This window comes from Mustela nivalis (genome assembly GCF_964662115.1).
Source record: "Mustela nivalis genome assembly, chromosome: 15".
NCBI lineage: Eukaryota > Metazoa > Chordata > Mammalia > Carnivora > Mustelidae > Mustela > Mustela nivalis.
The window spans coordinates 19,713,778-19,741,362 of record NC_139034.1 but is presented as its reverse complement, the minus strand read 5'-3'; the positions used below and the strand labels follow the sequence as shown (position 1 = coordinate 19,741,362).

General features: G+C 36.8%; 2 long non-coding RNA genes across 2 annotated transcripts in view; one reads left to right on the top strand and one right to left on the bottom strand.

Moving 5' to 3' along the window:
* LOC309848597 overlaps positions 1 to 27,585 on the top strand; it is a 244,896-nt gene that overhangs the window by 86,072 nt on the left and 131,239 nt on the right. The gene's annotated exons all lie outside the window — the stretch shown is intronic.
* The window catches only part of LOC309848595, a 57,764-nt gene that overhangs the window by 3,171 nt on the left and 27,008 nt on the right, over positions 1 to 27,585 (bottom strand). Inside the window, exons 2-3 of the long non-coding RNA XR_014303155.1 lie at positions 10,027 to 10,165; positions 4,448 to 4,514 (exon numbers count right to left, since the gene is read on the bottom strand). This is a non-coding gene — a long non-coding RNA (uncharacterized lncRNA). The remainder of the gene's footprint in view (positions 1 to 4,447; positions 4,515 to 10,026; positions 10,166 to 27,585) is intronic.

Genomic DNA, 27,585 nt, shown 5'->3' with positions numbered 1-27,585 from the left:
GTGAAAGTACTTCATGCCACTGAACTATATACTTAAAAGTGGTTAAAATGGTAAATTTTATGTTGTGTGCATTTTACAACAATAAAAGAGAAATTGGTGAATCAGGGAGTGTGGAGGTTCTTCATGTAAATGGTTCTCACTTCCTGGAACATTGTCTTCTGTCATTCCACGATCCCTGCTCTATCTTCCCCTTATCCTTCCACCAAGCAAAATTTTAGTCATATACCAGGTCTCAGCTTATCAAGGTTTCTCAACAACAACACTATTGAAGTTTTGGATCAAATAATTTTATTGTGGGAGGTTGTCCTGTGGGTGAGTTTCTAACACTTCCTATAGTTTATTTATTACACTTAATTAGAGTACTATATCTTATATATCTCACTTGTATCACTCAAGAAGTCAGCGTCTGAATAGGGATAGAATAAGTCCTATCCCTGAGCATACTTCTATCCTTGGAAATGTAGTCTGGGTGCATGAAAGCCATGAGTTGGAAATTCACTATAATTTGGGGCTGGATCTTTGGGGGTCAAAAACTAAAACCCATGTAAAAATTAATTTATTTTGGCTTATGAATTTTGACAAAAGAGTGCTATATGTAATATACTAAAATTAGATAACTTAATTGTTGTCTCTAATGTGCTATAAAGGTATCAAGTACAGAAGAAGGAATTGAAATTATGTCCAATTTATCTGTTCTGATGGAAATAACTTAGAATTATGATTTTACATTTGAGAGGATCTTTTGTTGTTGTTGTTAGTCAGAGTCATTATGTGTTATAATCAGAGGGTTCATGTTCTTACACAAATGAAAAGGAATGCAATATATGTCAAATCACATGCCAAACTGAAAAAAGTACGTAGATGGTATGAGCATTAGAAACATTTAGAAAAAGGTGATATGCTAAAGACAGAACAAAGGAAATAATTGCCTGAAAAGAAGAACATAAATAATATTTTTGAAGGAATAATGATACGTTTTGTTACTCAAAAGCTAAATTTGAAAACCTTAAATAGCAGAATACGGAGGAGAAAAGATGATCTTCATGTTTCAACCTTCTATGTGTTCCTTCCCTCCTTGACTTTTATTAGGCATGTATGTGAGAGGAACTGCAAAGTGGCTCACTCATCACCCACTCCTGCCCCTTTTACTATGACTTCCTGAACCACTGAGGCAGGAAGGTTAAATTACATTTCTTAGACTCCTCTAAGGTTAAGATTTCACATATGAGCTATGCTTCCTCAGCCATATGTAACTTGTGTGAATTGTGCCTCAGTATATGGCTTACAGGCTTTCTGTGCTGTGATGGTACCTTCTGGAGTGGTGCATGTTCTCCTTTTTGTAGTTGAGACTTGGAAAGAAGAAGTGAGTGGTAAGTGGTTGGTGTAAATATGCAGGAGACTGAATATTCTGGCAAGTTTGGTAGTGAAATGTTTGGTTCTTCTGGGGAAACTTGGACAAAGGAACTGCAGATCCTGTCATTGGCCAGCAGTGAGGTTTCAGCTAGAACAGGATCATAGAGAAATTGAGTGTTCTACTCAGTTCAACTGAGTATTGTTGGTTGAGTAGCTCCCAAGCTACACAGCCTGCCTCTTCTAGACATTTTGTTAGCTGCCTAATACCTTGTAATAATTCCCTTTTGGCGTAGACTAGTTAAATGACATTACATTTCCAGAAACTATCGGTTTTGACAGACACAGTTCATTATGGTCAACATCTGTGCAAAGTACTATAGATAAGGTGCCCAACTTCTAATTTTCGGTTCATGAATGTTCATTCTGAAAGGGCTTTGCAGTCTTGTGGAGGAAGCCAAAAATAGGCATGCAAAGAAATGGTAACAGTACAATTCAACAGACACTCTTAGAGATGAGTAATACACAGTGAAATAGGAGCAAAGAAAATGAACAATGGTCTAGTAAGGTGACTGGTCAAGAAGAGTAACTGGATCAGGGAAAGTTTCATAGAAAGGGTAGCATTTGCACCGTATCCTTAAGAATGAATGGAGGGGCGCCTGGGTGGCTCAGTGGGTTAAGCCTCTGCCTTCAGCTCGGGTCACAATCTCGGGGTCCTGGGATCGAGCCCCACATCGGGCTCTCTGCTCAGCGGGGAGCCTGTTCCCCCTCTCTCTCTGCCTGCCTCTCTGCCTACTTGTGATCTCTCTCTCTCAAATAAATAAATAAAATCTTAAAAAAAAAAAAAAAGAATGAATGGAAGTGTCTCAGGTAAAGAAAGTGGGAAGGATATTCCTAGAAGAAGGAAGAGAAAATGCATGATCATCAACCTTCTAATATGTTTATTCACTTTCATTCCTCCATTCACTCCTTCAGTCAGCAAGTGTTTATTGAAAATGGTTGATGTGATAGCACTCAGCTAGGCACTGTGCATTCCACAGAGAATTAGTTATCCAGCTAGGTGGGAGAGCAGACATAAAATGAATGATCAAGTAACTAATTACAGTCATGATGAACATTCTGAAGGGTAAGTACAGGGCATTTTATGATAGGGAAGATTTAAGGTTATATGGACCAGAAGGGAGGTACTGGGTATTATTCATGTAGTAAGACTAAAACTTGTTTTTCTAAAGAAGATTGCACTCTTAAAAATCTATCATGCTATCCAGATTTCATAAAGGCCATTGTTCTTATATCTTAAAGGCATGATACTGTGGTGTCATTGTTGGAAATCTTTCTCTATGCAAGACAGATCTACCCATGCATTATCCCTTCTTCCACTATTAGTAAAGACTCTTCTGATTAATTATTAACTAGCAAATATATCTCTAGAACACCACACTAAGTGGTAACATATTAATGAAGATGGATTTGAGGTCCTATTCACACTTCTTGAGGGAAGGAAGCTGGACTATGCTGACAACCAATCCCATTAATCACTTTCTATTAGATTTACTGTGTGATTTAGTTTGCTTTTTAGTGGGGATTCTTTTCTCCATTTGAAAATAGATACTTTCTGCAGATAAAGGAAATGCCTATAAGATTTACAATGACACCAACCACACTAATTTATAGAGAAAGCCTGCATGGGTTACTAGGAAGAACATTTATGAGTTTATAGACCCAATATAAGTCATATATTGGTTTTGGCTATCACCTCCTAAGTGAAACAGTCTGTCCATATGTGTATCAAACTAATTGAAGAAACCTGAAGTAAAGTACAATGTTTAATTGTCTGAGAGAGTGTTTTTCAAACTATAGATTGCAACTTATTAACGGCTTTGAAATCAATTAAATAGGTTATGATCAACGTAATTTAAAAGAGGAAATATAATTGAATGTAGTAAAATAGGAGAGAATATTGTGTATAGGCAGAATAAGTACTGTTTTGTAAAACTTTTATTTCATATATATGCATACCTAATATATATATGTAGTATTGCATATATGCATATCATGTGTATATAAGCATAAATATATGTAAACTTATTTATGTACATCCTAGGTCAATATGTGAAATGTCAAGGCAATTTCAAAGCCATAGATCTGGAAAAAGGCATTCTAAAAGTTCCCTTCAAGTCTTCCATTAGCATACCAATTCCAAGTTAATTATTATTGCTTAAAGCACATTGGAAAATATTGTAACTGTTGGGATGGAGAATTAGTTAAAAATTTTTGCTTTGAATGAGTTCTAGGTAAAACAAAATGTGAGTACTCTTGGTTTGGTAAAATATATATTTGAAATATTAAATAAAGGTGACTTAACATCTTGGGGTTTACTAATTTTGTTGCTTACAAAGAATTTTACGTAGTCACCCCTTATCTGTGGGTTATATATTCCCAGACCCCTGGTAAAAGTCTGAAACCACAGATAGTATCAAACCCTATATATACTATGTATTTTCCCTATGCATACATACCTATGACAAAGTTTAATTTATAAATTATCCATGGTAAGAGATTAACAATAATAAAATGAAACAATTATAACAAAATAATAAACTATAATAAAAGTTATGTGAATGTGGTCTTTGTTTCTCTTTCAAAAAAAATCTTTTAAGCTTTTCTTTTTTTTTTTTTTTAAGGTTTTATTTACTTATTTGACACAGAGAGAGAGCACAAGCAGGAGGAACGGCAGGGAGAGAGAGAAGCAGGCTCCCACTAAGCAGAAAGCCAGATGTGGGGCTTGATCCCAGAACCGTGGGATCGTGACCTGAGCTGAAAGCAGACGCTTAACTGAGTGAGCCACCAAAGCGCCCCTCAAAACTTTATTATTGTCCTACACTCCCCCTTGGTTTTCCTGTGATGATGTGAGATGGTGATATGTTCACTCGATGAGATAAAGTGAGGTGAATGAAGTAGGTATTGTGACGTAGTGTGAGGTTACTTCTGAGGACAGTCAGAAGGCAGGTCACTGCTTCTAGACTGCAGGTAACTGAAACCTTAGAAAACAAAACCATGGGTACAAGGGAGAGGGGCCTACTGTATTTCCTCTTACCTTTAAGGAGTTTCATATCAAATAGAAGAAATGGATTCATTTATCTTCATAAGTACATTATCGTAATCTGGAAGAGATCAGAGATTTATACTTCTGTTTTTGTATCTGAGGATAGCTGCATTTGTGATCTGTGGACACCCATTAAGAATGCCTTCATTCTGACCCATGATTAATCATTTTAAATAGAAATGGTATTATTTATTTTATTTATGGTATTTTGTAAAGAGTTATTTCTTTAGCATAGCATATGGGCATTATTGTCTTCAAGGTGTAACCATGGGCATTCTTTTTCATTTCTACCTTACATAAAAAACAAAGCTATAATTAATGTTCTGTTCTAAACAGATAATATGCATGTCTTCCTATCCGTATCACTATGCCTATTCTCCAGAGAATCCTGCTTTTGATTTTGAATGCTGTCATGCTGCTTCATTAACTGAATGGTTTTCCCCAGTTTATTGAGAAATAATTGGCATACATCACTGTATAAGTGTAAGGCAGAAAGCATGATGGTTTGATTTACATATATTGTGAAATGATTATCACTATAGATCTGACCAATATCCATAGACTCATATATGCACAATAAAAAGAAAGAAGAAAAAAAAAGGAATAAAGTTTTTTTTTCCCTTATGATGAGAACTCTTAGGATTTACTCTTTTAACAAGTTCCAGGAGCATTAGCTATAGTTATTTTGTTGTATATGTTGTAGAGTACATCCCTAGGACTTATCAGTCTTATAACTGGAAGTTTGTAACTTTTGACCACCTTCCTCCAACTCCCCCCACCACCACACACCTCTGCTAATAACAAATATGATCTTTTTTTTCCCTATGAGTTTGATTGTTTTTAGAGTCCACATATAAGTAAGATCATACAGTATTTGTCTTTCTATATCTGCCTTTTTAAAAAAAAGATTTTATTTATTTGAGATAGAGCTTATTTGAGATAGAGTTTATTTATTTGAGAGAGAAAGAGTGAGAGAGAGCACAAGCAAGGCGGAGAGGCAGAGGGAGAAGGAGAAGCAGGCTCCCCGCTGAGCAGGGAGCCCAGTGCTGGGCTCAATCCCAGGGTCCTGGGATCATGACCTGAGCCAAAGGCAGACACTTACAGGACTGAGCCACCCAGGCACCACCTGTCAAACTTTCATTTAGCATAATGCCCTCAAGGCCCAGTGATGTTGTAAATATTAGGATTTCCTCATTTTTTATGGTTAATATTCCGTTCTGTGTGTGTGTGTGTGTGTATGTGTGTGTATATATATATATATATATATATATATATATATATAACAGATTCTTTATTATTTCATTTATTGATGGATACTTAGGTTGTTTCCATGTCTTGACTGTTGTACATGATGCTGCTATAAACATGGGAATGCAGATATCTTTTGAGTGTTTTCATTACCTTTGGATATATTCCCAGTAGTAGAATTGTGAAATCACATGGTAGCTTTATTTTTAACTTTTTGAGGGTCCCCTATACCGTTATGCATTATGGCTGTGTCAATTCACAATCCCATTAATAGTGCACAAGTTTTCACATTCTTCACACCCATGCCAGCTTTTTAATCTTTTTTTTCTCTTTGATGATTGGCCATACCAATAGGCATGAGGTGATATTTATTGTGGTTTTAATTTGCATTTCCCTAATGACTGGTCATGTTGAGTTTCTTTTCATGTACCTATTGGCCTTTTGTATATCTTCTTTGGAGAAATATCTACTTAGGTTTTTTGCCCATTTTTTAATTTGGTTATTTATTTTTTTGCTATTAAAGTATATGAGTTCTTTGCATGTTTGGATATTAATCACTTATCAAATATATGGTTTGAAAATATGTTTTCCCATTCTGTACGTTGTCTTTTTACTTTGCTGGTCATTTCTTCTGTTGTGCAGGAGTTTTTGGTTTGATGTAATCCCATTGGTTTATTTTTTATTTTGTACTTTAGGTGACATCTTCAAAAATCATTGTCAAGACCCATGTCAAGGAACTATGTTCCTATGATTTCTTCTAGCCCTTTCTTTTCTTCTAGTCCTTTCATAATTAAGTCTTTAATCCATTTTGAATTAATTTTTGTGAGTGGTATAAAATATGGGTCTAGTATGATTCTTCCACATGTGAATATCTAGTTGTCCTAGCACCATTTATTAAAGAGATGGTCTTTTCTCCATTGGGTATTGTTGGCTCCCTTGTCAAATATTAGTTGACCATATATGCTTGGGTTTATTTCTGGGCTCTCAATTCTGTTCTCTTGGCCTATTTGTCTATTTTTATGCCAGTATCATACTGCTTAGATGACTAGCTTTATAATATAACTTGAAATCAGGAAATGTAATACCTCCTAGTTTGTTCTTTATTGGGTTTCTTTGGCTATGCAAGGTCTTTTGCATTTTCATATAAGTTTTAGCAGTATTTTGTCTAGTTCTATAAAAATGTCTTTGGAATCTTGATAGGGATTGCATTTAATCTATAAATGGCTTTCAGCAGTATTGACATTTTAAGAATATTAATTCCTCCAATCCATGAACACAGGATACCTTTCCATTTATTTATGTCTTCTTTGATTTCTTTCATCAGTGTTTTGTAGTTTTCAGTATAGAGATTTTTCACCTCCTTATTTAAATTTATTCTTACGTATTTTGTTGTTTCTGATGCCATTGTAAATGAGATCTTTATTTCTTTTTCAGAAATTTCAGTTAATGTATAGAAACGCTTTTGATTTTTGTATGTTAATTTTATATATGGCCACTTTATTGAATTCATTAATTAGATACAATAATTTTTAAGTTGAGTCTTTTAGCATTTTGCTATATATAAAATTCATCTACAAATAGATGGTTTTGCTTCTTCCTTTCTGATTTAGATATATTTTATTTCTTTTTCTTACCTTATTACTCTAGCTAGAATTTTCAGTACTATATTGCATAGGCATGCTGAAAATGGGCACCCTTGTCTTATTCCTGATCATAGAGGAAAAACATTCAGCCTTTCACCATTAAGCCTTTATTATAGACAGATATATTCCTTCTATGCCTAATTTGTTAAGCACTTTTATCATGAATGGATGTTGGATTTTGTTTAATGCTCTTTCTGTGTCTATGAGATGATTATATGATTGTTTTTTTCATTCTGTTAATGCGGTGTAACACATTGGATAATTTGCATATGTTGAACCATCTTTATTTATTTATTTTTTTAAAGATTTTATTTAAGATTTTATTTATTTATTTGAGAGAGAGACAGTGAGAGAGAACATGAGCGAGGAGAAGGTCAGAGAGAGAAGCAGACTCCCCGTGGAGCTGGGAGCCCGATGCGGGACTTGATCCTGGGACTCCGGGATCATGACCGGAGCCGAGGGCAGTCGTCCAACCAACTGAGCCACCCAGGCGTCCCTGTTGAACCATCTTTAAATCTCAGGAATAAATCCCACTTGATCATGTTGAATGATCTTTTAATATGCTGCTGAATTCAGTTTACTAATATTTTATTGAGAATGGTTGCATTTACATTGGCCTAGAGATATTGGCTGCCTGTAGCTTTCTTTTCTAATCATTTCCTTTTCTGGTTTTGGTATCAGGACAATGATGGACTCATAAAATGAGTTTGGGATTGTTCCCTCTTCCATTTGTTTGGAAGAATTTAAGAAAGGCTGGTGTTAATTCTTTAAGTGTTTGGTAAAATTCACCAGTGAAGCCATCTGGTCTTGGGCTTTTTTTCATTGGCAGATTTTTGATACCTGATTCACTCTCATTACTAGTAATTTGTCCATTCAGATTTCCTATTTCTTCCTGATTCAATCTTGGTAAACTGTATGTTTTTAAGAATTTTTACATTTCTTCTTGGTTGTCCAGTTTATTGCCACCCAGTTGTTCAAAGTAGCCTCTAATGATCTTTTGAATTTCTGGGGTATCAGTTGTAATGTTGTTGTTGTTGTTGTTTTCATTTATAATTTTGTTGATTTGCATCCTTTCTTTTTCCCCTCTTGATTAGTCTAGCTAAAGGATTGTCAATTTTGTTTCTTATTTCCTTGCTCCTGCTAACTTTGGGCTTGATTTATTCTTCTCTTTTTAGTTCCTTAAGGCATAGAGTTAGGTTTTTATTTGGAATCTTTCTTGCTCTTAATGTAGGCATTCATTGCTATGAACTTGGCTATTGAAAATTGATTTTGCTGCATCCCATAAGTTCCAGTATGTTCTTTGATGTATTGGTTGTTCAGGAGAGTTTGATTTCTTATAGAAACATATTTCATTACTTTATAACATCAGTCTCATTTTCATTCTTCACTGCGTGGTCTCAAATTCAGCCTCACAAGATAACAATTAAGCCGGATAAATAAGTAGCTATTTCTGTATTAATCCGCAAGGTTTATTCCATTGCAGAATATATAGACACTTATCATTTTGTACCTTCTTACAGCCTCATTTCAAATATCTTGTTTCATATATAGTCCAGAAGGGGCAACCTTATTGCCATATGATTCTGCCCTTGACCAGAGCTGACTGCAAAGGGATGGAGGCTTGATCTACATGGGGCCAATCAAAATGAAGGAAATGTTTCATATTGAAATAATTAGTCTTATCGACCTAGGGTGGGAATGTGTACCAGGCAGAACCAGAGCCACCTACCTGTTAATGATTCAGAAAAGAAGAAACAACAGTTTTGAAGAGAAAGTTGGAAAACTAGAGGTCAGAGCAAAGAGGTAGAATTGAGGGAAGCCATGTGGCTTTGAGAAATGAAGAGCAATCTTGGTGCCCATATTCCATTCCCAGTGAATTTTTTGTTCCCTAGATCCTGTGACACCTCTATTTGAGCTGCCTTGACTAGATTTACATTTCTAGATGTGTTCTGATTAGGACATTTCCCTTTGTTTAGTTCACTTTGTTTCTCTCCCAACCCCATGTATTCATGCCATTCAACTCTATTCATTTCTTTGGGATTCACAACTATCCTATTTCTTCTGTAATTTGTCTCTGAAGTCCTGTTTCATGGCAGACCAAGAAATATTGGCAATGAGAGGGAGCCAAAATAAAATGAGAGGAAAAATCCTTATGTTATTTCAGTCAATGTTGCACTGAAATGTGTTTAAATTTTTGAATTAGGAAAAAAAAATAGCCAAGGTCCACCATTTAATATATGATAGTAAACCCCATCTTTTTGTCTTATTTTGATTATAGTATCTATCTATCCCCAGTATTTGGGAAACACCATGTTTTGAAGCTGTATTCCCTATAAAATAAGATTGTGTGGAAGAGGGCAGTTTTCAGTTGGGATTGATTTCTCTCTAGAGTTCAAAATCACAGTGGCTTTGGGCAGGATTTTGCCTTAAGAAGGCAGTTGATTTCATACTAAAATGAAATGATCATTATCTAGAATAAGATTTTCTTTTGGAAAATAACTGGTCTCCAGTTGTTGTTTGTTTGTTTGTTTTTAATAAACACACCATCCTAAATTATATCTCTATTCACCATCATACAACCTATAGTTCTTCTGGTGCTCTGTCCTTAAGGAGAAATCTGTATTCTATTTATGAGATTGTATTAGAAAGTGTTTAATGTACATTATCATATGGACCCACCTTTTATTTTTTTCTGGTAAGTGTCTGAGGCTGGAGTCTAGAAGTAAATACTCTTCACAACTAGTACAGCTCACCCGGAGTGGTCACTTAAAGAACAATGATAGTGGAAGTTGATTGAATTGTGCTGATTACAAAGGTGCTGTGGGAAAGAAATTTCTAGGGTAGATTCAGGACTTTAAGATTATCTTTTTTTGTTTGTTTGTTTAATTTTTGTTTGTTTTAAAATAATTAAAATGGCTATCCTTGAGAGACAAAGTCCTGCTAACAATAGCCTTTTCATAAGAAGGAGAGAAAATGCATTTGATTTGCTTGTTTAAATTGAGAGCTGTGAGCTTGCCAAAGGATAAGACTGGAATTCCCCTGAAGCAATAAATACTGCTGTGGATTAAAGAAAGAAACATTTCTTTTCTCAAAGTGTACCCTTTATAAATAGGAAGCAGATGCCACAACAGAAGAGTGAGATATTACTCTTTCCGAGAAGAGGAGCTCAGTTGGATGCTCCATGACCTCAGAAATCAGAGATTAAGGCAGAAAAGAGGTTGATGTGGTCAGAGATCTTTTCTTCAACAAGAGATATTACACACTAGTGGGTAGACTCTGCTCCGTTTGCATGATAAGCATTGAGAGAGAATATTTGTTTCCAAAGAAGACATACTGTATTCTTATGAGTTACAGAAGGGAACTCATTGCCTGGTCACTTTGGTTCAGACACTTCAGCTTGTTCCCAGGCTCTGACAAGGAGGGCTTTAAAATGGCTGTGAACTGAAAATACTTTCTGGTAACTGACATGCAAATGAGCACTCGAAACATTCCTCCCTGGGCAGGATTCCGTGTGGGTTGCCAGGAGTGCTTATTTGCATGTCAATCCCTGTGGTCTTCCTGCTCATTGTTACTTCCCTGGATTGCTAGGTTTTAGCGCAAGGAGTAAATTGGTGATTTGAGGGAGCAGTATCCTAGCATTGGTATCTCTTGCCCTGTTACCTTTGGACTCTCTTGTAGATGTACTGCCTGATCAGCACCCAAATCTTTCCATTGTCTTGGGAAAACTAGTGCTTTCCTCCCTTTAACTGTCCGTAGACACTTCAGAGAGCATGCATAGTGCTGGAATGTTTCAAAGGGATGTGAAGCATGCTTGTCATCCTATCTCTAATGATTTAATAGTCCCCAATCAGATCATTAAGGGATTATGCCTGGAGAAAAGATGTGAAGGGCTTGTTTCATTCATGCATGAGTCATTAAGTGTGTCAACTGTCCTTATTTGAAGTAGTCTCTGACATGTTTTCATTGTACCTCTTAAAATTGTTTCAACTTAGTGTTTGTTTCACATCCCAGGATATTGTGATATAATGAGCTATATATTTGGTCTTCTCCCTGGTTCCTGGCACAGAGTTCCCCGAACCCTTGTAATTTTCTGAGAGACAGGGAAGAGAGGAGTATCTTTTGTTATTCACAGTAAAAACCTTTCAATTATACCTAAGTTTATGCTATTGAAGTTACTCTTGGAGGATGAGGGCAGGCTGCCAAAGGAACCTACCAAGTAATTAGAATTTTTCAGCCCCATCCACCAGCCTCCTGGACCTGGAGAGGGGTTGGGGATTGATTTAATCATCAATGGCCAATTGTTTCCTCAATCATGCGTATGTAATGAAACCTCCCCCAAACTCCTAAAAAATAAGGGTTGTAGAATTCCTGGTTTGGTGATGGCATCCCTGGGCCAGGCAGGTGAAGCACTGAAACTGCATGGGACAGAAACTCTCAAACTCAGAATTTTTCTAGTCCTCTCCCTAGGTATCTCTATCTAGCTATTCATCTGTATGTTTTATAATAAAAAGGAACATAAATATTTTCCTGCATTCTGTGAGCAGTTACAGCATATTATTCAATATGAGGAGGGGATGTAGGGAATCTTCAATTTATAGCCAATTGGTCAGCAGTACAGTTGGCAATTAGGATTTGTGACTGGTGTCTGAAGTAGAGTCATCTTTTGGAACTGAGCCCTTAACTTGTGGGGTCTGCTTTAACTCTAGGTGTGTAGTTAGTGTCAGAATTGGATTGTAGGATACCCCCTGGGTGTCCAGTTGGGAAATTACTTAATGTGAGGGTAAACCCCACACATTTGGTGTCAGAATATTGTGAATAGAGAAAACAAATTTTCCTTCAAATTCTGTCAGCTATTGGAGGGATGTCATTATCTAACAACAATTTAATCATATACTCAATGGATTCATTTAGTGCTCCTTTCTAAAACAAGTTGGGTGACAGAATTGTTTCTGGCAACTGTGAACTGCCCATTCTACTCATGATGACTATGAAGTATTTTAGGGCTGGGATTTAGTTCTCTCTTTGAACTGAAAGTGACCTTTGAGGCTGTAAAGTTACTTTAGTTGGTAACTTTGGAAGTTAAAGAAAAATATTAATGCATTCATCGCAAGAAAAACTAGCTTATTTTAAGTACACTTAGCAATAGTTTGGCATTTTCTTTGGATATGAGAGTTGGGGTAGGACAAGGCATGAGTCTTAAAATTTCTTCAGACTACATGTTCTGGAAAGTGTTCCGTGTTTGGAGGGGTGTTATTTGTATCGAAAGTGATTTTTAAGTATAGAAATGTGCCCAACAACTTAAAATTGTAGTACACTGCAAGTTCAAACAAAACAAAGCAAGACACAAATAACCATTCTGAAATAACTCACCCAGAACCTAAAACTAGGTAAGTCAAAAACAAACCAATTGAATTTTAGGTGAACTAGAAATCACTCTAAATAAATGTTTGTCTCGCTTTTGTGTGCAGAGGGCTTTTTAAAGTGTTACTATGAAGACTGGTAGGTGTTGCTACATTAACAGAAAAGTTCTGTACATCAAAAAAACATTATATTCAGTATTAGAAAGTAAATATCAAATTGAGGGAAAATTTGCAAAATGTGGGACAGAAAAAAATTGAGGTCTTAAAAATATAAAGAGTACTGATCAATCATCAAAAAGCTGTTTAAACATATAAATTAAATACAGACATTTGTCTCTATTTCTTCTCAAAGCTCCTTTGAATGACAGTAAAGGAATGTGTAGGAATGAACTACAAGGACAGAAAGAACAGGAAAGTAGACTGCTGATTGGAGACATGAATCAAATTCTGAAGGTCAGGAAACAGATGGACAGGTGGTAACGGACTTTGCAGAGCAGAGAGAGCTGATGCCTAACTGGCTGCAAAAGACAAAGAGAACTAGAAAGTACAGTTGTTCCCCTGCCAACACCGGGAACTAGAAGACATTGGGGCATGATGGACTAAGGCCTGAGGCTGAGGCCTAGTTGAGCACAGGGCTCAGAGGAACTTGACCAAGGTTTGTTCACAGAGAGAACCTTTATGACCTACTTCTTTTATAATAAGTGAAATAAAATTTTTAAACACATATTCATTTTCTTATCTGTATGAGAGATAGGATTTAATCTTTTTCTAAAAATTATTTTTTTTTAGCACAGATGAAACATTTCTTGTAGTGTTTACCAAACGCATCTAGGACATATACTAACTGGATTATCTTTTTCAAAGCTCTGAATTCTAACACTTTTAGAAAAGAAATATGTCAGTTATTATAGCAATATATTTAAATCTGAAAGCAGTATATCTCATAAACAACCGAGCAACAAATATACTATATCATTCTTCCTATACATAGCTGCCAAATTTAACAAAATTACTTTTAATTAAAAGGAGAAAATAGGGGTGCCTGGATGGCTCAGTTGATTAATTGTCCGACTCTTGATTTTTGCTCAGGTCATGATCTCAGGGTAGTGAGATCGAGCCCTGTTTGCGCACTCGCTCTCTCTCTCTCTCACTCTCAAAAAAAAAAAAAAAAAAAAAAGGAAAAAGAAAAGGGGGAGACACTGCATGTAACTTATGTATAAAACACATTCACACAAGAGGAATGCTTCAGGAAATAGAAAGTTTTAAATGTTGATTATGCTATTTTCATTTAGTAAGAAAATAGTTACCATGGAAATAGCGAGTATATACAGTATTTCACTTCCACATTAAGACAGCTTCTAAAAGGAATGCATTTAGCGAACACTTGTTCTTGACATAGTTTGAAAGGAGAAGTGGCTCATAAAGAATACAGCATTTCAATTTAGATTCATTATATTCATACGGCTGTTTCATTTTCTCACTTCATGATAAAATAATTTGAATAAACCTGACCCATTTTAGGGATTTGGGTAAACTATACACATTATGTGGTTTTTACCCTAATCTAAGACCACATTACCCTTTTGATTATAAGTTTTCCATTGGAATATCAAGTTCTTGGGTGGATGTCAACTCCCAACTTGGGACATAAATATAATTTTAATTAATTAAAAATTGTTTGATGAAGATGTTGATCCAAACTCAGAGGACACTTAGAATGTGGGGACCCAGATTAGAAATTGGGGTTTCCTGAATATTTCCATCTCCAGGTTATTAGTCTCAAGGTCTTATATTAATTCCATGTCTCCACTCTTCCCTGGGGTGAGCCATGCTGTGAATTTGAGGGATTGGCCTGACTGAAGCCGGCCTTTTCTCTCTGTTCTATTGTAGGTGTCCCCTTCCCCAGCTTTGCTTTTCTATCTGTCAGTGGCACTCACTCTAGATCTCTTTTATGTTCTTTCCAAAAACAATCACTCATCTTAGCCAGGGAATATATTGATTCTGCATAAGTAAGTAACTATTCATTTCATGATCTGAGCTCTAATGTACCTTGGGGGATAAGGTCGGATGGCTTCAAGTGTGGCTTCTTGATGTTCTGTATACTTTTAGAAGGCTGTGTTAAATACTTAGAAGTAAATACCAGGTTGAAAGGTCAGCAGTAGTAGAGTGTGGTGGAAAGGTACAGTATTAGAAGGGCATCTGACTGTAGGTCTGCTGCCAACTGGTAATGCAATTTGGGTAAATCACCCCATTGTGCCCATGAAATGGGAGGGCTTTGATCTATTTCTTGTAAGAACTTTAAGAAAGCTCTAGATATCAGAATTGAAAAAGATATTGATAATACAAGCCAAAGTCTTCAGCATCCAAAATTTTGGGGCTTGTGGTTACTCATTTCATAAAAAAGACAATTAACATAGTCTTGGGCCAGTGACTAGTATTTGAATGGTTAGAGAATGAAGGGAGAAAAAGAATTTGTTTCCTAAATATATCTAGAATATATCGCTTCTAAATCTTTGATGTCACTGCCCTACTTTGGCCACCATTATTTTTTTTTCCTGTGTTGGCAACTAATCTCTTATGTTTCCACTATTACTAAGCTCACACTCCATCTGCTTCTTGGACATCAAGTCCTTATTTCTCAATACATTTACTATACTGCTCAATATCTTCCCGTCCTCTACCTCTACCTCAGTGCAGAACACCGATATCTACAGAACTTCCAAGCACAAAACCTGGGAGTTAACTTCTAGTTCTTTCTTATCCTAGCACTGTTCATATTCTAATTAATCATCAGTCCAGTTAAATCTCTCCATCCTTAATATCTTTAAAATGTGCCCCCCTCTCTTGACCACAGCAACTGCCTTAATGAAAGCCACCACAGTCTCTCCCAAGTATTACTGTAACAGTGATGAGGGAGCAGGAGGCTGGCTGAGGGACAAAGCAAGAGCTGGCGCCTTGCACCCCCCCCTTCATCCGCTCCCCTCCATATGTGTAGCATTCCTCAGGCACCCCTGACTGCCATAAAATGATAAATAGTTAACTTGCTGAGATCACAATCCTGCAAGACAGGAGTCTCCCTTGGTTTGCAAATGTCCTTGAGATTACAACAAAGAAGTTACCTTATCAATAGCCCAATTTCCAAAGACACAGAACTCAGTTCCTCAAGCCCTAATGTCACCCTCCCCTCCATAAAAAACGGAAGGAGGCAGAGGTAGAAGGAAAAGTACATAAAGTTAAATTTCTTCTAGACCTAAATCTCATTAACAAGGATGCTTGATAGCAGGAATGTAACATTCCACCAGGAGACTCTCAATTGTCTTTACTTGATAGCAACTAAGCCTTCAATATCCTGATAGTATTCTTTGCCCCAATAGCCCTTCTGAACACTTCTTTGTCCTCACCTACCCGACTCCTGTGTATATAACCAGCCACTCCTCACAACCCAGGGCAGCAGCTCTTCCTGCCCATGGGTCCTGTCCCCGTGCTTTAATAAACCACCATTTTGCACCAAAGATGTCTTAAGAATTCTTTCTTTAGTCGTCAGCTCCGAACCTCACCCCACCGAACCTGACTTAGGTTCTGGGACTTCATCAACAGCCTTTGAACTTGGTATCATTTTCTTAACACATTGCTCTTTCTCCTTCTGTGAAGATGCGGACAGGAGGCTGGATCCTAGAAGAGAAGTTTATCCTATCACCCAGTGAAAGCTCTTCAGTGGCTCCCTTCTCCCTAGTGGATGAAATAAGTGCAACCTCCGTATTATGGTATTAGGCTAATTACACAAAGAGGCCATTAGATTGAGGTGGCACTAAAGACGTTGTGGTCTATAAGAAAACAAAAATTTAAGCCTATAAATGCCTCAAGGTTATGCAATCAAAACCCAAGGATAACCAGTCACAAACAGCCAACTAGGCTTTATGCAATAAGTTATTAATAATTTCCTTACTTCACTTCTGCCTTTTTTCTATAAAAGTCTCTGCCTGAGCTTCTATAGGTGGAGTGTGCTCTTAACTGCTTCCAGTTTGTTGCTGCCTGATTGGAATTGCTCAGATAGACTCTTAAAAGTTTAACATGCCTCAGTTTATCTTATAACAATGGCCAACCCAGCCCTTCATCTCATACCATTCACACCCAAAACTCCCTGTAGCTCTTCCAAATACAGATTATAAAATCTTCTACTTTAGGTGTCCTTTCTAGCAATTATACTTCCTTTAGTCCTCAGCTCAAGTGTGATATCTTTTAGGATCTTCTCTGACCACCCACCTGCCTGCCATAGGTGCTTCTGTTCATGCTCCTATCATGCTCTGTTCACATTTCCATTGCTGCACTGAGCATGTTGGGTTACATAATTGCCTGCTGGTTGTCGTTTCCCCTGACTGCGTTGGGTGTTCCTGAAGGCAGGCTCTGTGTTCTTTCTCCTAGCAGAGGGAATAGCATGGAAGCACTGCGGGGGGGATTGGGAGATGATGGGATGGTGGGACTGCCAGAAGTTCAGTATATGGGGGGCTGACATTTGGTAGGGGTGGGGGAGTGGGGGAGTTGAGGGAGGAGATGAGGTTGAATTGGTGAGTGGTCAGACTCTGAAAGTCTTCTTAGCGTGACCCCATTTCCGAATTATTTTTTCCTCTTGTTAATGGACATTGTTCATCTATATTTTTCTGGACAACAATGATGGAGATAATAAATGCAATGTTTTTTGCCTTTCTATCAGAGTAGGAAAGAAAATGATTTGCCTCTTAATTTTGGGAAAAAAAAAATCAGCTAACAAAAGAGTGGTTGTAAACAATAGATTTAATTGCCTCTCTTAGGACTATTATTTGGTGTCTATTTAAGACTACTAGATTTTACTTTAATTAATCCATTGTGTGGCTATTTGCATATATTTGCATATATCTATGTGATGCCTTTAAGGAGTGACTCTAACCAAGATGCCTTGACTTCAAACCTTGCCTTTAGAGCCTAACATCACTGAAATAGATGGTAGCTCTTGAAATAGTTTACAGAGAACAAAAGGAAGTGCCTTAGGGCAGAGACAGAAGGTTCTTTTCTTAGGGAAAGCTTGGAGAAAAGGCCAGGCTCCTGAACTGCCAGGGTCTTCCTCTCTCCCCAGCCTGCACACCATGTACTTTTGAGTGGCCCAACTCTTAGGGTGCTTGTCTAATTGGATAGCCCTTGGATGGGGCTAAATTATTAAAATAACACTGAGTTTCATTCTTTTTCACCAATGGAGACATAAGCTGCCTTTAAAGCGTTTATTACTTCATGTCAATATTTTCTTTTGAGGCTCAGCGTTCCCCAAGGAGCCAGCCAACTGGAGCCTCAGAGGAAGGGTATGTGAGACTGTCGAGGTAGTCCCTGGGGAACTGTGCTCAGCTGTGAAGAAATTAGTGGGAAGGAAGTACTCCTATTGGGATTTCTTAGGACTAATATGGTTAAGGAAGTCTTTTCAGGGGAAAGGGAGGAGGAACCAATCCACACTCCATAAGTGAGCTCAGAAGCCTTCTACAAAAAGAGGGAAAATGGGATGTCATAGGTGTCAGAAAAAATTCTGAAAGACTTGAAATGGGCTAAATATATAAATCAGTGATGATTAAGTATCCATTCTAGTGTACCCTTCAGGTTTATCTCTACCTTTCATTGACTTTGAGCTACTTACAACTCTGTTAGTTTTAATAACTAGCAATGCAAATGACTCTATCTATAAACATGCAAATGAATTCTGTCTTGTGGAGAGACAATTGATTTCCCCTCACCAACCCCTCTACCAAAAGAAGCCAATTTGCATTTATTTGTAACTCTACGTTAGTGTCCTTCTTGTCTACATATATGTTGGTCTTTTTATTTATTTATTTGTTTGTTTGTTTGTTTATTTGACAGAGAGATGACAAGCAGGCAGAGAGGCAGGCAGAGAGAGAGGCGGAAGCAGGCTCCCCGCTGAGCAGAGAGCCCGATGCGGGGCTCGATCCCAGGACCCTGGGATCATGACCTGAGCCGAAGGCAGAGGCTTAACCCACTGAGCCACCCAGGTGCCCCTATATGTTGGTCTTTAAATTTTTCTTTGACACTATTGGAATATGTTGTTATTCTCTCATACATTAAATAAATATTGCTATGTATTCATTTCACATTTGTATGAGCGTTATGATTTTACCTTTCAAAAAAAAAAAATACCAGAACAAAAGATATACAGGACAGGGAAGTTTTCAAGTTATCATTAAGTCTCTAAGGATTATTTTTGATCACACAAAAAAGAGGCTATCACTTTGTGTTCTGGCCTGATTAATTTACATAGCTTTAGTAAGAAGTCTTAATTAAAGATATGAGCCTCTGAATGTATTAGTGAACCTAGTCTTACAGGTGCTGAACGATGACAAGCCCAGAGAATTATCTTCAGTCTAGAAGTTTTAGAAGGAATCTCAGGTGGCATTTTCAATTATTCCAATTATTCAGCAAAAATTCTTATTGGTTCTTGTGTTTTGACTCTAGAAAACCAAGCCTAAGAAATTAATGTCCACAGTTTTCTCCTGTAGTATCTATACATTAGGCTAAATTCTTGTCTCCTTAAAGTCTCCACAAACTGCTGAGATTCCTGATCTTCATTGCTATTAAATCTAGGAACCTGACAGCCATAGGACAGGTACCAGACCATTTCCTAAGAAAGATTTGTGGGCACTGGTTCCACACATGAAGTACAATGCTTGTTCCTTAATGATGGGCTTGTCAAAGCTCACTAAATGTGCTTTATTCTCAAGTATGATACTCTAGGTATGGACTCATAAATATTTGTTAAATGATTTTTTTATGTACAAAGAAGGATAAATTTGTACTGGCTTTATGCAAAAACCTACATTGCTATGAAAAGGAGATTCAATTAAAGTATTTGTTCCTGAATTCTGAAGACCAGAATTTTAAAATTTAGAATTGTGAGAACCAGATACTACTTAAAGAATATTAAATTTCAATTTCAGTTTACAAAAGCGTAATTTGAGAATTATAGATTTTTAACGATAAAGAACTTCCTTATATATGTATGAGAAAATAGAACATGTAGACCAATGTAATTCCAAAAATATTCCCCCCTGCAAAATGCCACATGACATTTCCTTTATTAGTTTAGCACATCCTACTTTTACTTAAGTCTTTTTCTACTGGATATTGGTTCGGCAGAATGATTTTCCTGGGAGTCATTTGCTTCTGAACTCAAAAGCATCTAAGATGCCCCGGATCAGTTCTCCAGGACAGTTTCATGGTTGACTAAGTAATGTTAAGTGAAGCTCCAAAGCCTGTTCCCATGAGTATATGTCTTGAATTATCAATAGTTAAAGAAAGAAATATCAGTAGTGATATAGTGAACAGTACCTGGTTCAGTTCTTTCTATAAGGCTCTAAGACTGGGTTTTTCAGAGTTAATTTCTGTCTGGAGTCTTAATTAGTCTTCAGACAAAGAAGGAAAAGCAAAAACCACAAGTTGATGGTAAGGCTGAATGAATGTAGCTAATTTGTTTCAATAACAAATACACAGAATAAAGGGGAGTGAAGTTCTCTGTTGGATTATATATATTACATAATTCTTCCATAAGGATTTCACCAGTGTTCCCTCTGGTATAAGAACATATATGGGTAGCAGAGTCATTGATAAATCTTCAAAATCTTTCAATCTGCCTTGGAAAAGTGCAAATCTGGATAAAGAGAGAATATTCTTAACACTAAAGCTAATACTGTTAAAATGAAAAAAATAAATAGAAAAAAAGCATGTGAAATTTAGAGATAAATGCTCTTAAGTAAAAAGAACATATCATATTCTAATATGTAGTAATGTACTCCAGGTAGAACAGAAGATTTTAGTAAGACTTTGTTTAGTGAACTGGAACATAAAAGGGAGATGACATATAAATACATTTTACCTAAGCTACATTGACATACACTTGCATCATGCCTGTTTTTTGGAGAAATGCTATTTACCCTTAGATATTGTTTATTGTTATTTTATAAACCTGTATTTTATGATTTAAACATCAGATTGAAAGTTGACTAAATAGTTGCATGGTTGTGCCACATTGTAATATCATGGGTTCTATGAATCATTAAAAAACTTACCTGACCTGTTTGTTTTAGATGCCATCCAGTGGATTTGTTACATATACAAAATTATTTATTTTAGTAATGTTTTACTTGTACAAAATTAACCCAGGGAAAGCTGACCTTCTTTGACAACTTTTCCCTATAACTTTTATATTGATATAGTGCTACTCAAGAAATACGAGTTTACCAGAAAACGTAACTATTTCTCGTACTCTTAAAAAAAAATTTTTTTTTTTAAGATTTATTTATTTACTTGAGAGAGAGAGATCACAATCTGGGTTGAAACCAAGATTTGCAGGCTTAACTGCTTGTACCACTGAGGTGCCCCATCTTTTTTTTTTTTTTAAAAGATTTTATTTTTTAAAGTAATCTCTAAACCCACCATGGGCCTCAAACTCATAATCCTGAGATCAAGAGTCCATCAGCTGAGCCAGACAGACTCCCCTCTCATAATCTGTTTTAAATAAGGTGTGACAGACTGAATAACATGTCCACCAAAGATCTTCATGTCCTAATCTGTGGAGTCTTTGAATATGTTACTTTATATGAAAAAAGGTACTTCACAGACATGATTCAATTAAGGAACTGGGAGATTATTCCAGGTCTGCCCAATATGATCATTAGGGTTATAAGAGATAAGAGAAGAGAATGTAATGGAATGATGGAATTGATGATGGGCTTTGCAGATGAAAGAAGAAGCCACACGCCAAGCAAGATAGGTAGCCACTAGCAGCTGAGAAAAGTAAGAAAATGGATTCTCCCCTCAGAGCCTCCAGAAAGAAACATACCTTCCAATATCTTGATTTTAGCCTACTGAAGCTCATTTTTGGCGTCTGATCCTAAGAACTGTAAAGGAGTACATCTGTGTTATTTTAAGTCGCTAAGTTTGCACTGATTTGTTACAGTGGCAACAGGACATTAATACATTAGTTAAATAAAACCCCAAATTTTGTGATTTCTCAGGAGTCCTTAGGTAGTTTAGGTAGTTTAGGTATAAAAGACACTTTGAGAGAGGGTGTCCAAGATGGTGGTGTTGGAAGACCCTGAACTCACCTCCTCCCACGTACACACCAAATTTATAGCTATATATAGATCATTTCCCTCTGAAAAAGATGGAAAACTAGATGAACTCTTCTCCACAACAAAGGATAAAAAGACGACACTGAGATGGGTTGGAGACCTGGGATAAGGTCTGACCAAAAAACCCCCATCTCTAGCACACCAACACATTAGGAAGGAATTTCAACAGACAGCAGGCCCAAGGGGTCAGTGCCTACTTCAGGCACCCCGGCCCTAAGATCTGCACCAGAAAGATGAGCTCCCAGAATGATTGGCCTGGAAAACCAATGGAGCTGATATGCAGGGGAGGAATCCCAAAGTGCTATAGGAAACTGAGATTCTCCTCTTGAAGAGATTATATGCAGTGTCACTCACCCTGAGACCCAGCAAAAACCCCAGCAGTTTGAAAAGCACCTAAATTATATGTGAAGGTGATTCATTTGCTGAGCTGTGGCATTGGCTGGAGGGGGAGAAGCTGGGTGAGATGCCCCCCCCAGAGATGGAGGCATGGACTGATGCTATTGTTGCACTCTCTACATGGCAGAGGTGGGTAGGCTCAGAGGCAGAACCTTCCCACCACCTTCCTGGAACAGGCGGGGGCCAGGGGCTATAGCATCTGCCGACACTGGAAAGTCAGGGCTTCCTGACTCCATAGCAAAACAAATGGAACTACATTAAACTAAAAAGCTTTTACAGAGTGAAGCAAATCTGTCAACCACAACAAAAAAGTGCAGCTTACTGAAATGAGAAGGTATTTGCAAATCATGGATCTTTTAAATGGTTAATACCCAAAATATATAAAGAACTCATGCAACTCAATAACAATAACAACAACAACAACAACAAAATAAACCCAAACAATCTGATTAAAAAATAAGCAAAGGATTTGAATAGACATTTTTCCAAAGAAGACATTCAGGTGGCCAACAGATATATGAAACGATGCTCAACATCACTCATCATCAGGGAAATGGAAATCAAAACCACAGTGAGATATCACCCCTAGTATACCTGTCAGAATGGTTAGTATCATAAATACAAGAAATAACAAATGTCAGTGAGAATGTGGAGAAAAAAAATCCTCATGCACTATTGGTGGGAATGTAAACTGTTGTAGCGACTATAGAAAACAGTATGGAGATTACTCAAAAAGCTAAAACTAGATATACCATATGATCCAACAGTTCCATTACTGGGTATATGCCCAAAGAAAATAAAAACAAGAATTTGAAAAGATACATGCACCATTATGTTCCTTGCAGCATTATTTATAATAGCCAAGATCTGGAAAAACCAAAGTGTTCACTGATGGGTAAGTGGATAAAGGAGATGTGGTTTATATATACTGCTGAGCATTAAAAAAAAAAATGTTATTTTACCCTTTGTGACAACACAGGTGGACCTTGAAGGTATTACACTAGGTGAAATAAGTCAGACAGAGAAAGATGATTATTACATGATTTCACTTAGATGTAAAATCTAAAAAACAAAACAATAAACAAAACAAAGCAAAACCAAGACTCAAATACAGAGAACAGATTCCTGGTTGCCTGAACAGAAGGTGGTTAGGGGAAGTGAAGGGGCAAAGGGGATTAAGAAAAACAAACTTCCAGTTGTAAAATAAATAGTCATGGGGATATAATGTACGACATGGAAAATAGAGTCAATAACATTTTATAAACTTTATAAGGTGCCAGATGGTAACTCGACTTATTGTGGTGATCATTTTGCAATGTATACACAAGTCACAATCATGGTGTACACCTGAACTAAATTAGTATTGTATGTCAGTTACACCTCAGTTAAAAAAAGACACCTGACATTTTGTTACCTAATTTTATTTTATTTTTATTTTTTTTAAAAGATTTTATTCATTTATTTGACAGACGCAGATCACAAGTAGGCAGAGAACCAGGCAGAGAGAGAGGGAAGCGGTCTCCCTGCTGAGCAGAGAGCCTGATGTGGGGCTTGATCCCAGGACCCTGGACCACGACCTGAGCCCGAAGGCAGAGGCTTTAATCCACCGAGCCACCCAGGCTCCCCTTGTTACCTAATTTTAGAATCTAATATTGAAAAAACAAAAATGAAAATAGAGGAAGATGGGCCATTCCTTAAAAGAATCAGATGCCTGAGTACATGGATAGTTTTAGCTAGACTACTTATTAATCAAAATGAAAATGGAGTGTATTAAATTAAGTACAGAAGAAGTTATCAGGATGTTAGCTCCTTCAGTGAGGATTAAAAAAACCAAACAACAACAACAACAAAAAAATCAAGGACATGACTAAATCAGCCAAAGCACAATAAGTTATTCTGGTGAGACATAGAATCTCTGGTATCTGAACAGAGTACATAGATGATACATAATAACCTTGTTAAGAGTAGATTAAATACTCCAATTTTAGCTCCTTGTTAAGAGTAGATCAAATACTCCAATTTTAAAGGAAAGATCAATTTTAATGGAAAGAAAGACAAATTCTAATTCTGTGCTAACATAACGTTTGGCCATGAAGGATTAACAGAATTCTTTCTTTTTTTCTAAATGTGAATTATTTTATCAAAACTGTGCCAACTTTGCCAAATTGTGAACATAAGTCATTGCTTACATTTAGGCTCATTATTCATATTTATTACAAACCAAGGCAACAAAACCATTTTCTGCATTCCTTTTACCATGTAATCTATCCATTCAACTTTGAACCTTCAGTCCTTCTACATGTTATCTAGCCATTCAAGTTTGAACCTTCATTATCGTCATTCATATTCCAGAACAGCAGACTTAATTTTAGGACAAAATACTTTTCCCTTAATAAACTCTCCATTACCTTTTAAACACAGTGTAATTTCTCTGCCACTCTAGTCCCTACCGTCTTAATCACCCATTTTAATTTTAACTCTTAACTGAATTAACTAACTTCCACTTTACAGAGAGAGCAGAGTGGGAGGATGGGGATAGATCTGTTGCATTTGAGCATTTTAGAAACTCAGAGTAAATCAAGCATGACTTCCAATAGTCAGAGGGATCATTTTACCACATTGTTAATGTGGCAAAAATGAACACCTTCATTAATGAAGTAGTTCTCAGTTTTTCTTCCAAGGGATATTTGCCAGTTTTGGAGACATTTTTGATTATTATGACGTGGAGGGCAGTGGGCTGTGCTGATGGTGTCTTGTGGGTAAAGGGCAGGGATGTATATAATATTATCCAGTACATAGGATAGTGCTTCACAACAAAGAATTATGGGTCCAAAATTCCAGTAGTACCTTCGTTGAGAAACCCTGCTTAACATGACCTCAAGGTAGAGCCATGTTACAACATATTGTAATAGGAAGCAAACCTGTGTGTGTATATAGGTATGTATACTTGTATTATTTACATGTATATGTAAATACATACACAATGTATATGTTTTCTGGCCAATCTTATAGTATTCTGTCCTATTAGAAATTATCCAGATAGCCAAAGATTATTCATTAACTCAACTTACCAGTGTATTCAGTTCTTAATGTTAACTAAAGGTCTTGAAAGTTATGTGTAAGATGCACTATAAAACATAAACACTGCCAAAGTAAAAATTTATCAGAATTATAACTGCTTACTTGAATACATCATATTATAGTTTTCATAACCCAAAGCCTTATATGGAAATATGTTGGCTTCTCTGATCAGTAAACCAATATAAGGCTTTTGGGGAATTGAGATTAAATAGTCTATTCATGAGAAAACAAATAGGGATCTATTATGACATGTTTTCTCATAGTGTACTCTACATAGAGAAAACAAGGGAGCAGATATACAGCTGCTTTTAAACCAAAGTGATTAAACAAGTCTCATATGTCCCAGGAATCACTTTGATTATAGGAACTTGGGGTTTCCTATAAAAAGCATTCTGAGCTAGCAGTTTCTGAGTTCACTAGTGGTTTGTTCATCAATTTGGGGAATGGGTGATAGTACGTTTGAAGAATTAGAAATTTAGTTTATTTTCGAGGGATTTTGGTGATATTAGATTTATGTAAGGCCTTGTTAGTATCTATAACACAATCAGAACAGAGCTCCTTTACAAAGCTTTATAATTTACTTTATTAATACACACAGGTGTAGTAAAATATTTGAAATTCACACACCAAGAGGAATAGGGTTTTCTCACCTCCAAACACCTGGACAATAGCTTGACACTTCACTACTATTGCATTAGCCAAGTAAACTCAGAATCACAAAACGTGAGTGGCCCAGATCTCAGAGTTGCTCTCTCTTACAGTGGGCACATTTAAAAATTTGATTTGAGCTCACAAATAGTCTGACAATCAAACAAAAATACTAACAACCTAAATATTACCTTTCTTAACTTGAGCTTCATCATTTACTGGGATATCTCGGTGGTGTGGTCCTCAAAGCTGCTAAAATACTATCTCTAAAGTGTTAAAATATGGGAGCACCTGCGTAGCTTAGTCCATTAAGCATCTTGATTTCCACTCAGGACATGACCTCAGGGTCTTGAGATTGAACAACATCTTGGACTTGGTACTGGGTGGGGAGCCTGCTTAAGATTTTATCTCTCCTTCTTCCTCTGCACCCCCCCTTCCCCTTAACCAACCCCACCCCCAAAAAAATAAGAAAAAAAAAAAAGAAATGTTAAAACATGACAATTCTACAAATACAGACTAAGCACATGTTAAAGACTTATTTAACTCCTTGACAAGAGAACCAGCATGGTGGTAGAGCTGGTTCAAAATGCATTTAAGGCAAGGAAGAAAAGATTGCTAGGTTAGATACAAAATGGTTTAGGTCCAACGATGCAATAAAAACATGACATTTGGGGTTATTGTTTCTCTGTACAGAATTATTTAATCTCTAGCAGACAAAAATCTGATAGTCACCATGTAACTTGATAGAGTCTGGACCCTAATCAATAGTAAATGATATGACAAATCAAGATATATTCCCCTGGAGAATTAAACAATGTCTGCATGGATCTATCAGACAATGATTCAATATGACATTAAATCAGGATAAGCAGACATCCTTTATTTCCAAGTTTTTGTTAATTTTCTTAATGTAAGATGCTTTTGTAGTTCACCCCAGCGAACTTGCAAGGAAATGTGGACTTCCAAATTCAGGAGGAGAAGGTCTCTTTCATTTATTCAACAAAAATATGTGGCATTTATTAGGTACCAGGCACTGCACTAGACCCTGGAGCTATATAATGAACAAAGCAAAAGTAAAATCCCCCTGTGGTTCTGACATTCTAGTAGAGGGAGGTAGATTAATAAGCAAGCTATGTTTACATATTCGTTGGAGAAAAGGGATGTTGATGATATGCTATAGTATGTTAAGTGATGGAGAGTGCTAAGGGAAAAAATCAAGCAGGCAGGGGAGTGGGGAGTGTTAGGATTTCTAGGAAAGGCAGCCAAGAAAACACTCATGCAAGGGACATTTGAGTAAAGAGCTGGAGGAGGTGAGAGGTAGGATGCCTGGTGCAAGGTGAGGTGGGGAAGAAGCTATTGTTGTGCTTCAGACCCCTGCTGAGTTCTGGAAACAAGGGAGAGGAGGGTGTGGAGAGGTCAACTCCTTAATAGCCAGGTGTGGGCCTGGATGCCATTTGAGAGCTCTGGATTTATTACCGTCATTATAATAACCATTATGTGGCTACATATAATAGAGTAACTATACATAAACTCCATTGTATGGTTCTAAAGAGGTTTTGTAAAATTGGGGCTTGGTTAGTGACTGATAGGTT